The sequence below is a fragment of the Sarcophilus harrisii genome, chromosome 2 (assembly GCF_902635505.1).
Source record: "Sarcophilus harrisii chromosome 2, mSarHar1.11, whole genome shotgun sequence".
In the NCBI taxonomy this organism is placed as follows: domain Eukaryota; kingdom Metazoa; phylum Chordata; class Mammalia; order Dasyuromorphia; family Dasyuridae; genus Sarcophilus; species Sarcophilus harrisii.
In genome coordinates this window covers 133,786,589-133,797,385 of record NC_045427.1, presented here as the reverse complement: position 1 = coordinate 133,797,385, position 10,797 = coordinate 133,786,589, and the positions used below count along the sequence as shown (strand labels likewise).

Here is a 10,797-nt window from a genome sequence, read left to right as displayed (position 1 = left end):
ATCCAGCAGTATTTTTACTGGGCTTATATCGCAAATAAATCCCAAATCTTAAAGCAGGGAAAGGGACCCATGTGTGCAAAAATGTTTGTGGCAGCCCTTTTTGTAGTGGCAAGAAACTGGAAACTGAGTGGATGCCCATCAAGTGGAGAATGGCTGAGTAAGTTATGCTATATGAATATTATAGAATATTATTGGTCTATAAGAAATGATCAGCAGGATGATTTCAGAGAGTCCTGGAGAGACTTACATGAACTGATGCTAAATGAAATGAGCAGAACCAGGAGATCATTGTACATGGCAACAGCAAGATTATATGATGATCAATTTTGATGGATATGGCTCTTCTCAACATTGAAATGATTCAGGCCAGTTCCAATGATCTAAAGATTATGAGAGCCTTCTACAACCAGAGAGAGGTCTGCAACAAACATTTTCACTTCTTTTGTTGTTTGCTTGAATTTTATTTTCTTTCTCTTCCCTGCCATTTTTGATCTGATTTTTCTTGTGCAGCAAGATAATTGTATAAAATATATGTCTTAAAAAGTGAAAGGAAAAAAGATAGCCTTGTGAGAAGCCCAACAAAAAATTTTTCTAATAGAAAATAACATTTCAAAACTCTACAATACCAGAGGACTGAGTAACCTTGACCTCTCTATCATTCTATTTTAAGTATGTGTCCATTCTTCCCATAGAAACTATGTATAATTGTGGGAGATTTATAAAGCTTTAATATATATTGTTTCTTAGGATGCCATCTTAGGAAAGGATTTTGCTAAAAACTAATTATTTCTTTAGTTGTTGTTAAAGGGAAGGACACCACTATGTGACAAATTAGTAGAAGACCCTCATACTATGCAAATTGACAAAGATGACAAAAAAGACAATAATCAATATAAAAATTGAAGAATGGTAGGCAGTGTATTAGTATAGTTTGTTGATGGAGCTGTAAATTAGCAATTTGTAATTATAAAAATAAAGTGATGAAAATGTCCATATACTTTGACATGGAGATTATTTCTGGGCTTGTACCCCAAGGAAGTCATTCAAAAGAAGAAAGTTTCCATTTACACTAAGTTTGTTACAGCAGCACTTTTTGTGGTAATGAAAAAATTGGAGCTGAATCAGAGCCGAAAATTACCAACTGGGTAATGACTAAACAAATTGGTATACTGTCTTGTAAAAAATAATGAGTGTAATGAGAACAGAAAAGCAGAGAAAGATATACAAGAATTGATGCAGAGAGAGCTAAGCAGAGTGAATAAAACAAATGTTACGATATTGTTACAATTGTTACAATAAACAATACAATACACAATGACTAAAAAGAAAAGGGCAATTCATCTGACAGTGAGCTGGGGGTTTTAGTGGACTGCAAACTCAACACAAGCCAATATTGTGAGATATCAAAAAATAAAAAAAGAACAAAAGTACATGTTAAGGTAGATTGGGAGGCACAGCGTCTAGGACTAGGGAGTCCAATTATTCTCTGTCCTGGTCAAACCACAGTGGGAATATTATGTTCAATATTAAGTACTTCATTTTAGGAGAAACATCATTAAACTACTAGAACATTCAGAGGAAAATTATCAGCATGATGAAAGAGCTCAAGATGAGTTCAAAAACAATTTATTGAAGTAACTAGGGATGTTTAGCCTAGAGGAGAAAAAGCATGTAGGAGATTAGGGGGAGGGACTTGATACCCTGCCAGAAGGTTTGCCTATATTCAGGCAGATCCTACTAGTAAACTGTTCTTCCCCATTCTTGATTGCCCTCTTCTGAAACATTTTTTGTTCCTTCTCTCTGAGACTTCTCCCAATTAATTTTACGTATATCTTGTTTGCACGTTATTTGCATATTGTCTCCCTAATTAACTATGAGCTCTTTGGGATCAGGGATTGTTTTTTACTTTTCTTTGTGTCTCTAACACAGCACAGTACCTGTCACATACTGTAGTTCTGAGTATGGTAAAAGCAATACTTGGTAAAAAGCAATACCTGTTTTATGTAGGCTGAGCTGATTCTTTAAGGAGACATGGAAGCCATTTGGTTTTCTTTCTGCTTATGGCATAAAGGACCTAACCAATATGAGACTTAGTATCAGAAGTTTTATTGGTATTCCTACTGCCCTAAGGGTAATACATTTCTAATCTGTGACCCATTGCTATGGTGACTATGGAGGCTGAAGGGAGTAGTGTTTTTATCTGAGTCAACATCCTTTTAAAAATTGCATTCTTTTAATCTTTTGTCATCATTGAAGTTGTTTTTTAATTGCATTTTGTGGTTCATGAGGTCCTTATTGCAGTCTAACCCCTGAGCCCAAATCACTGAACTGGAATACATAAAAGAAAGAGGACTGGTACCAAGTATTAACACAGCCCAGTTCTGAATTTCTTGAGAAAGGAGGCAAAAATTACTTGGGGGCTGGTGAATGAATGTGACAAGAATCTGGGCAGGGGACTCTAGATGGTTGAAATGAAATTGCAAAAAGGAAAGGTTGGTGAGGAATGATGTTAAAGGGACAATTGAGGGTGTATCAATGAGTATAAAGTGTGTGCTCTTCTGGTTTAGGAGTACTATGACAGAAAGTACAAAGCAGGCTTAGAGAGGGTGGTCAAACAAAATGCTTTCAGGATGAAGCCAAATTTTAATTAGCTCAAGAAAGGTGCATAGATTTAGAAGAAAGGATGTATGACAATAATGCAGGAGATGGTGGTAGGGTGTTGATGTTGATAGGAATGACAGTAATGATATACATTGGAATGGGAGGATGAAGGGAAGGTATAGACTATGTATTGTAGGGCTGAAATGCATAGGAAATGAATCAGGGGGAAGGGATTTTTACTTTAGCACATTGGCAAACTGAATCACAGAGAGAACAGAAGAAGGCATTAGACAATTTTTCATCATAGGATAGGATAGGGAAAGAATCAGTTAGCCAGACCTATAACCACCCATAGGCTTCTGTGAAGGCTGAACACTGCTCCAGTGTAGGACATATAGCATCTTTTTCTTCAATAGCTGGTCATTCTCAGCAGAAGAGCTTGAGGTGTGGGAGACAGGAAGAACGTGTTTTCTCTGAGTATCTGGGTCAGGTAATAGCTGATTTCAAGTTCCCTATGCTTGACTGAGTATGTGTGTTACCAATTCTGTAGTCCCAAGAGATTAGGGCAGAAAGCACTCATTCCTAGAAGATATTATTCAGAGTAGACACACAGTTGGTTTTAAGTCTCTGGAACCATTGACAATCAGACCTGGGACTTCTGATTGTCTGCTCAGGATCCAGTATGCTTATTCTTTATTCCTAAAGAGACCAAGTAGAATCTTTTTGTGCCTTGTTCTGCTTTGTGAAATCAACAAATATCCCCATCTGCCCTGATTTTTATTCTACTTACTCAGTCTTCAAAATAAATCTAATTTCTTTTCTACCTGAAGCTCACACGAAACTCCTTAGTTCCTGGCATTTGAATTACTCCAAATATATCCTTTGGGTCCTTCTCAATTGAGCTATTTGCCTTTTTACCTCAGTGACAATTTCATCTCTCAGAAGGTAGAAGAATTGACTTGGTTTCTCTAGACTTAATTTAACCTATAAGGAAGAGCAAGTTGAAGTGGAAAGGGCAGTAGGTTTGGGAAGTAGTGATGTCATTATAGTTTAGACTTCATGGTAGCCAAGGAAAATAATGCCAAGAATAATCTGGCAGGTACCCTAGATTTTAGGAAATCAGAATTCAGAGTTCAGGGAAAGAATAGGCAATTCCAGTGCCTGGGGCTTGAAAAGAGAATATGGTTCAAGAGGAATAGAGGTTCTTAAACCTGACATTTTCACTGTACATTGGAACTAGTCCTAATGAGGAGGCAAAAGGTAAGGTATTTAAAAACCAGTCTGGTTGTGCAGTTAGTTTTCTGATGAGCTCAGTTTTTAAAAGAGCAGAGATTTAAGGGCACTGTAATGTTACACACCAGGGCCTGGGGATGGAGAAGCCACTGTTATGTCTTCAGAAACCTCTTGGCTTTTCAAGGCAATTTTTCTTTTTCACCATTCCAAGAACAAAAGTTGTGAATATTATACTGAATCCAGTTTCAGGAAAACTGGTTTCAGAGCCCACCTCAGGGATTTACTAGCGATTTCACCTTAGGAAAGTAATTAACTTAAAATCTCTCTGACTCTTCCCTAATCTGTAAAATGGGAATAAGAATAGTCCCTGCCTCACTGGGTTGCTGTGAGGATCAAATGAAGTAATATAAGGAAAGTGCTATGTAAATCTTAAAGCATTATGAAACAGCAACCCACCCTAAGTAAGAAAGAAGTAGCATGTGCCAGGCAAATCACACTACTGCTTGACCACTGTTTCCCCTCAGACACTGAGCCTAAGGAAAAGCAATCTCCTCTTGCCCCTACCTGCCCCCAAGCCAATGGCTCTACTTTCAATCCCTAAAACCACCATCATGAAGACAAATCTGTGGTGAAGAAAGGACCAGCTATCCTTATTAATGACCCATCCTTAGAGCACAAACAAGTAAGCTAGCTAAAGTATTAAGGCACTGAGGGATAGAAAGGAAATGCCACATAGCAGCCAATTCAAAATACTAATACCTCTTTAAACACCACCTCCCTTCAGACCCCAGTGGAGACTGTCCAGGACCCTAAATTCAAGAGCCCCAGACTCCTATATCTATCTATCTCTCTATCTGTCTGTCTATCTATCTATAGTGTGTGTGTGTGTGTGTGTGTGTGTGTGTGTGTGTGTAGGATATATAGGATATATGGGATATTCAGGGAGGATTAGCATCTCTGGTGTAAGGGCCTACTGAACCCTTTTCAGGGCTGCTCATCTACCTGTCATCCAACTCTCACCTGCGGCTTCAAGAAGCTGTAGCATCCACAGCCACCACACTTAGGCAAAATAGTCTCAGTAGACAGGCTAAGGATGAGGGTTATCAACAAGTCTTAAATCTGTTAGTGAATTAGGGGAATGACATTTCTACTACAAGAATATGAATACTTCCCCTGGCAGAGTAGGTAAATGAGAATAATTTTTTTCTCCCCAAAACCATGAAGGTGGAGAACTTAGAGCTTGGTCAGACATAAAAGATGTCAAGCTTTGGCATTCTTGAATATTGCCAGTTATCTTTAACTTTTGTTTTGCCACTGGACTTCAATAATTCTGAAAGAGTGATGCTAATGACTTTGTACAATTCTGCCTCACTTAAATCAAATTCATGAGCCAGTTATTACTATGTGATATCATCGGTCCTCTTGTAAACAAAGGAAGAACAACAATATTTGTCTAATCTTACTGAAGAAAGCCAAAGAGGGAGTTATAGGACTAGCATTGGTTGAGAAGAACTTACATCTATCCACACATATATACATATGGTAATTATCAAAATTATCTGATACTGGTTAAGCAATAGAAAGATAGATCAAAGGAAAAGACTAAATATATATTCTGCAGCAGCAAAAGAATGTAGTAACTTGGTGTTTGACAAAGGTAAATACTTAAGTTTTTGGAATTAGAATTCATTATTTGGTAAAAATTATTGGGAAAACTGGAAAGCAGTATGGCAGAAATTGGGCCAAAACGACCCGTATCTTATGCCATTTATTAAGATAAGGTCAAAATGGTTACATGACTTAGATATAAAGAGAAATATTATGAGAAAATTTGAAGAAGGTGGAACATATTACCTATCAGACATATGGATAAGTGAATAATTTATGAACAAATTAGAAATAGTGTTATGAAATATAAAATGGATTATTTCGATTACATTAGATCTAAAAGTTGTTGTGCAAATAAAACAATTAGTCAAGATCAGAAGAAAAGCAGAAAATTGGGAGAGGGAAATTATAGACAGTTCCTCAGATAAAGATCCCATATCTCTTATATATAATAGTCAAATCTACAAGAATGTGAGTCATTCCCCACTTGATAAATGGTGAAAGTCAGTTTTCCATTAAAGGAATCAAAATAATTATCATATAGTTATATATAGTCATATAGATATATATATATATATATAGTCATATAGTTATTTCCATATGTCATTTAGTCACATATGAAAAAATGCTCCACATCACTATTGATTAAAGAAATACAAATTAAAATAAATGTGAGATATAATTTTATACCTTTCAGGTTGGCTAAGACTGTAGAAAGGAAACATGACAAGTGTTGGAGGGGAAGCAAATTCTTTTAGATGGAAGTGGCTTTGTCTTAGTGATAAAATCTCTGTATTCTATTGCCTTGAGGGGCATTGGATCCTGTGGCTCTGAGACAATGAAATTAGACTTTTTTGATAAATATTCCTGAGCCTGATACCCTTCTCCAGCATCCAGAACAGGGTTTGTTTCTCAGGATGATTTTCTGCATCCCCTGGTGACCCACTCTCTCTTTAATCATGTTGACAGATACATCCTAGGTCCAAGAGACATTGAGTTATAGCTAGTAATTCTTCCTTGAAAGGAAGGAACTGTTTTAATAGATGGTGATCAGGTACATGTTTTCTATTAGGTCTAACGTCTCATAGCCATCACAAACATCTTCCTGGTCATACAGTGAGCCATACACAGATCCAGCTAAGAATCAATGGATACACACTTTAGGGAAACAGAGACAGCATATCACCCTTTAGAATAAAACACACTGACACACAGAAGGGAAAATACCCAGGAATGTCAAACCACTACAGTGATGACATGAGGATCTTTACTTAATTCCTCTTTCTTCACCCTTAATTGCTCTCTGGGTCATCTCGTGAGGGCCAATTTTCAAACTATCAACAATAACTGTTTTACTTCTCCTGGTCTACAATTCTGGGATGAATGGAAACTCCAAGCCTGTCTCTTGGCACACTCTGCTACCCCTGCTTTCTTCTCACCCCTTCATTTCTACTGCATTACTTTCCATGCTATGGCAACTCCCCTTAGCTTCCATGTAGTTCCCCAGGATGTCTTCCTTAATTTGCCAAAATTTGTTTAAAAAAAGATGGGGGACCACTCAGCTGCCAATCCTTGCATGAACCAGGTTTCAAAAAATTCAAGGCAGTTTTCAGAGAGGTAGGTCTACGCCAGAGTACAAGTTGAGGCCTGTTCAGGTCCTGCCATTTACCCATGGTAAACTACTCTTTGCACTTCAGTTCTCTTATTGTAAAAGGAAGAGAGTGAGTTCCATGTACCTATTTAAAAATATTTTAATAATTATAATTAAATATATTTGGGATCCTCTATGAACCTATTTATTCTATTTTATGCATTTATAAACATTCTGAGAAGGTGTCACCAGAATGCTAAAGGAATCCATGAAAATAATGTTAGCTAACATTTACATAGCACTTACTATGAGCCAGACACTATGCCAAGCAAGATCCTCACATCATATCTGGGAAGCATGGGCTATTATTAGCCCTATTTTCAGATAAGGAAACTGAGGCAAACAGGTTAAGGGACTTCCTAATCACTTAGTAAGAGTTTAAGGCCACATTTAAATCCAGCTCTTCCCAACATCTAGGAGCTCTATCCACTGTGCCACTTAATTGCTCAGCATTTCTGCTCTCCCCTCCATTTGTTTTATAATAAACTTCTATTGAACATCCATTCTAAAAGTGTCTGCTCTTAAGGAATTTACAGAAAGAGGAGAGAAGGGGAAGGGAACAGAGGATGCTCCTTGTCTGGGAGGATCTGAGACAGCTACATGAAGAAGGTACCATAAGGAATAGTCTGGATATCTCAAAATGCAGCACCCGAAAAGGCAGAAACTGAATAGAGCGAATGTCACAAGTAGAGTTAAGAAAATGAGGCTAGTTTGGCCAGAGCACTGGGTACTTGTAGGGAAGACTAGAATTCCAGCTTAGAGTCAGCATATGGAAAGCTTAATGACAGGTTGAGAAATCTAGATTAGATCCTAATAAGGTCCCTTCTATCCAGCTGAAGTTCTGTGACATAGGAAGGTTTTAAAATAATACAAGCAGAGCCTAGAAGATTCATTAAAGCAGGGAGCAGCAGATCAGCTTTACCTAGAGGTAGATTTCAGCTAAAACATACGGAAAAATTGTCTAGCAATTAGAACTGTGCAAAAGTGGGAAGGGTTGCTTCAAAAGCTAATAAGTTCTCTGTCACTGGAAGTCTTCCAGAAGAGTCTTGATGTCTACTTTGTTGGACTTACTAACAGGATTTGTAATTTGGGTCTAATTAGACTAGGTGACCTCTGACGCCCTCTGAGGGCTCTGTTAGGCTAAAAAACACAGTGATGAGGATTATTATTATCATCCTGGTTGTTAATGTTTTAATGCTAACGACTCAATTCAAGTCCCACCTTTTCCAGGAGAGTGGAAAATAATATATTATTCTGGAAAGATTTAGAGACAGAGAAATGTGGGTCTGAAATCTAGCTTTCATATTGTCTTGTATAGCTGTGAATGAGTCACTTATCCTGAGTTTCTTTATCTGCAAAATGAGGACAAGTAACATTTACACATCCTGCTTTTCAGGGTTGTTGATGAGAACAGTGATTCAGGAAACACCCTACAAGTATGAGTTGTATTATCATTATTCTAATCCAAAGGAATCTATCCTCATTTTAACAGATGATAGAGTTCAGATTTAGATAAGTTCAGGTATATCTCAGAGAGCTGATGTGACTAGGAGAATTTAAGTTAGTTAACTCCTAAAATAGTGATTAATGTCAAACTGGAGGGACATCTCTAGTCAAGTGCCCCAGGCATATGTCCTTGGTCCTGTTCTATTAAAAAATTTTTTTTAATCAATGACTTGGGAGAGGGTATAAATGACATACTCATCAAATTTGCAGATGATATTAACCTGAGAGGAATATCTAATATATTAGATGACAGAACTGGGATCTAAAAAGATTTCTACTGGGAAGCATATTGGATTGAATCTAATAAGATGAAGTTTAAGTCGGGATACTTACAGAGGCTCTGGGATAGGTTAGAAAAATCAACTGCACAATTAAAAGAACTCTGAGGTATAACTTATACTGTGGAAATTGGTAAAGATGACAAAAGTACATAATAGTCAGTGCTGGAGGGAATGAGAGAAGATGGGCACATCAATGAATTGTGAAGAGAACTGTGAAGTGGTCTAAGCATTCTGTATTTTAATTTGATATTATGTAAAAAAAAAAGTGTCCATACTCTTGCATATAGCTGTGCTGCTATTGAGCATATACCTTGAGGAAGTCAAAGAAAAAGTGAAGAGCCAATCTTCAGTTATATATCAAAATATTAATAGCAGCACTCTTTGTATTAGCAAAAAATTGAAAACGAAGCAGGCACACATCAAATGGTGAAAAAAAAAACAACTTTGGTATATGAATGTAATGGAAGATTTCATTGCAATAAAAAATTATGAGGAAATTCAGAGAAACATAGAAAGGTTTATTAGAACTGAAAAAAAATTAAGTAGCAAATCCCAAAGGTTTATTAGAACTGAAAAAAGTAAAGTAGCAAAGCCCAAAGAACAAAATACACAACTATGCCATTATAAATGAAAAGATCCCTTAAAGCAAATTGAGTTCTAAGTAATTTTTAAACCTATTAAGCTCTCAAAGGATAGTTAATGATTTATCCTACCTTAATTTTTCATGGAGGGAGGTGGAAAACTATTGGGATAAAATGCTGTAAACATTGTTAGATATGGACACTGAAACAGATATTTTTGTTCTTTTTTTTATAAGAAAGGGTTCAAGGAGTGTGAGAAGAGGGCAGGCTAAGGACTTAGAGCAGTCCAGTTTTCCAACAAATTTCTAATAAAGCTTTCAAAATGCACTAGAAAACTTTTCTACTCCCTTCCCTGTCCCCAAATGCCTCTCCAACTGCATCATACTCATAACACGAAGCAGCTCGGTCTTCCTCTTTCTGCTGCCATAATCAGCTGCCAGGACCTCATCAACCATGATGAAATGTTCTTTATCATAAACAAGATTTAGGAGATTGTGAATGAGCTGTGCTTGGCTATATAGGGGGAAATGATTAGTAGTACAAAGGATACCATTGATGATTCACTTATCAATGGGAATACCTCTGCTGAAGGTCTTAGGGGTGAAGGAACAGGTGCCACTATATTCATAGTAATGAACCATCATCTGTAAGAAAATAGTTTCACAAGAAAATCTTACAAAAAGTACATTAAACACTACATGAAATCAATGAAAGGCAAACTTGAAGAATAAAAGACAGAATACTTTTTTATGATGGGAGCTATAGAATAAATCAAACACATTCTTGCTAATTTAAAAAACTTTAAGTTCTTCAAAGATGAAAACATGAATCTAGACAGCATGGTGGCTCCCTTGGACTTCTGTGAGAATGGTGTGACCCCATTTGTGAATTTCTTTAAGGATGGCTTACAAATAGAAATATTTAATTCAGCTAATTACTTTGGATCACCTTGTCATCACAATTGTCTGCTGCTTTTTGTCATCTAAACAAGATCTAAACAACAAACTTTGACTGATGTCATCTTGAATTCTATTGTTTTTTTTTTTAACCTTGATTTATCTGGAATAGAAACATTGTCTTTTAAAAACATGTCATGTAGATTGTCTAAAATAAAACACATTTAAATCTTCCTCTGCCTCACAAAAATACTCCAGAAAGAACAATGATAAAGAAAAACCAAGGCAGTGTAAAAATCTCCATCTAGTCTAAGGCTGCACAAAAAGATCACCAAAATCCTGTGAAAACACGGGATGAAGATGAGTTAAAAGAAATGAAAGATCAGGGCTGTAACAGAAAATGGGGACATCCAGTGAAGCAAAGGTGATTCAGAGGTCTC

The 10,797-nt window shown here is 36.7% G+C and overlaps 1 pseudogene; it reads left to right on the top strand.

Annotated features, from left to right (window-relative positions):
- Positions 1-9,823: 9,823 nt before the first annotated feature.
- On the top strand, positions 9,824-10,447 carry LOC100934138 (annotated as a pseudogene).
- Positions 10,448-10,797: the final 350 nt, after the last annotated feature.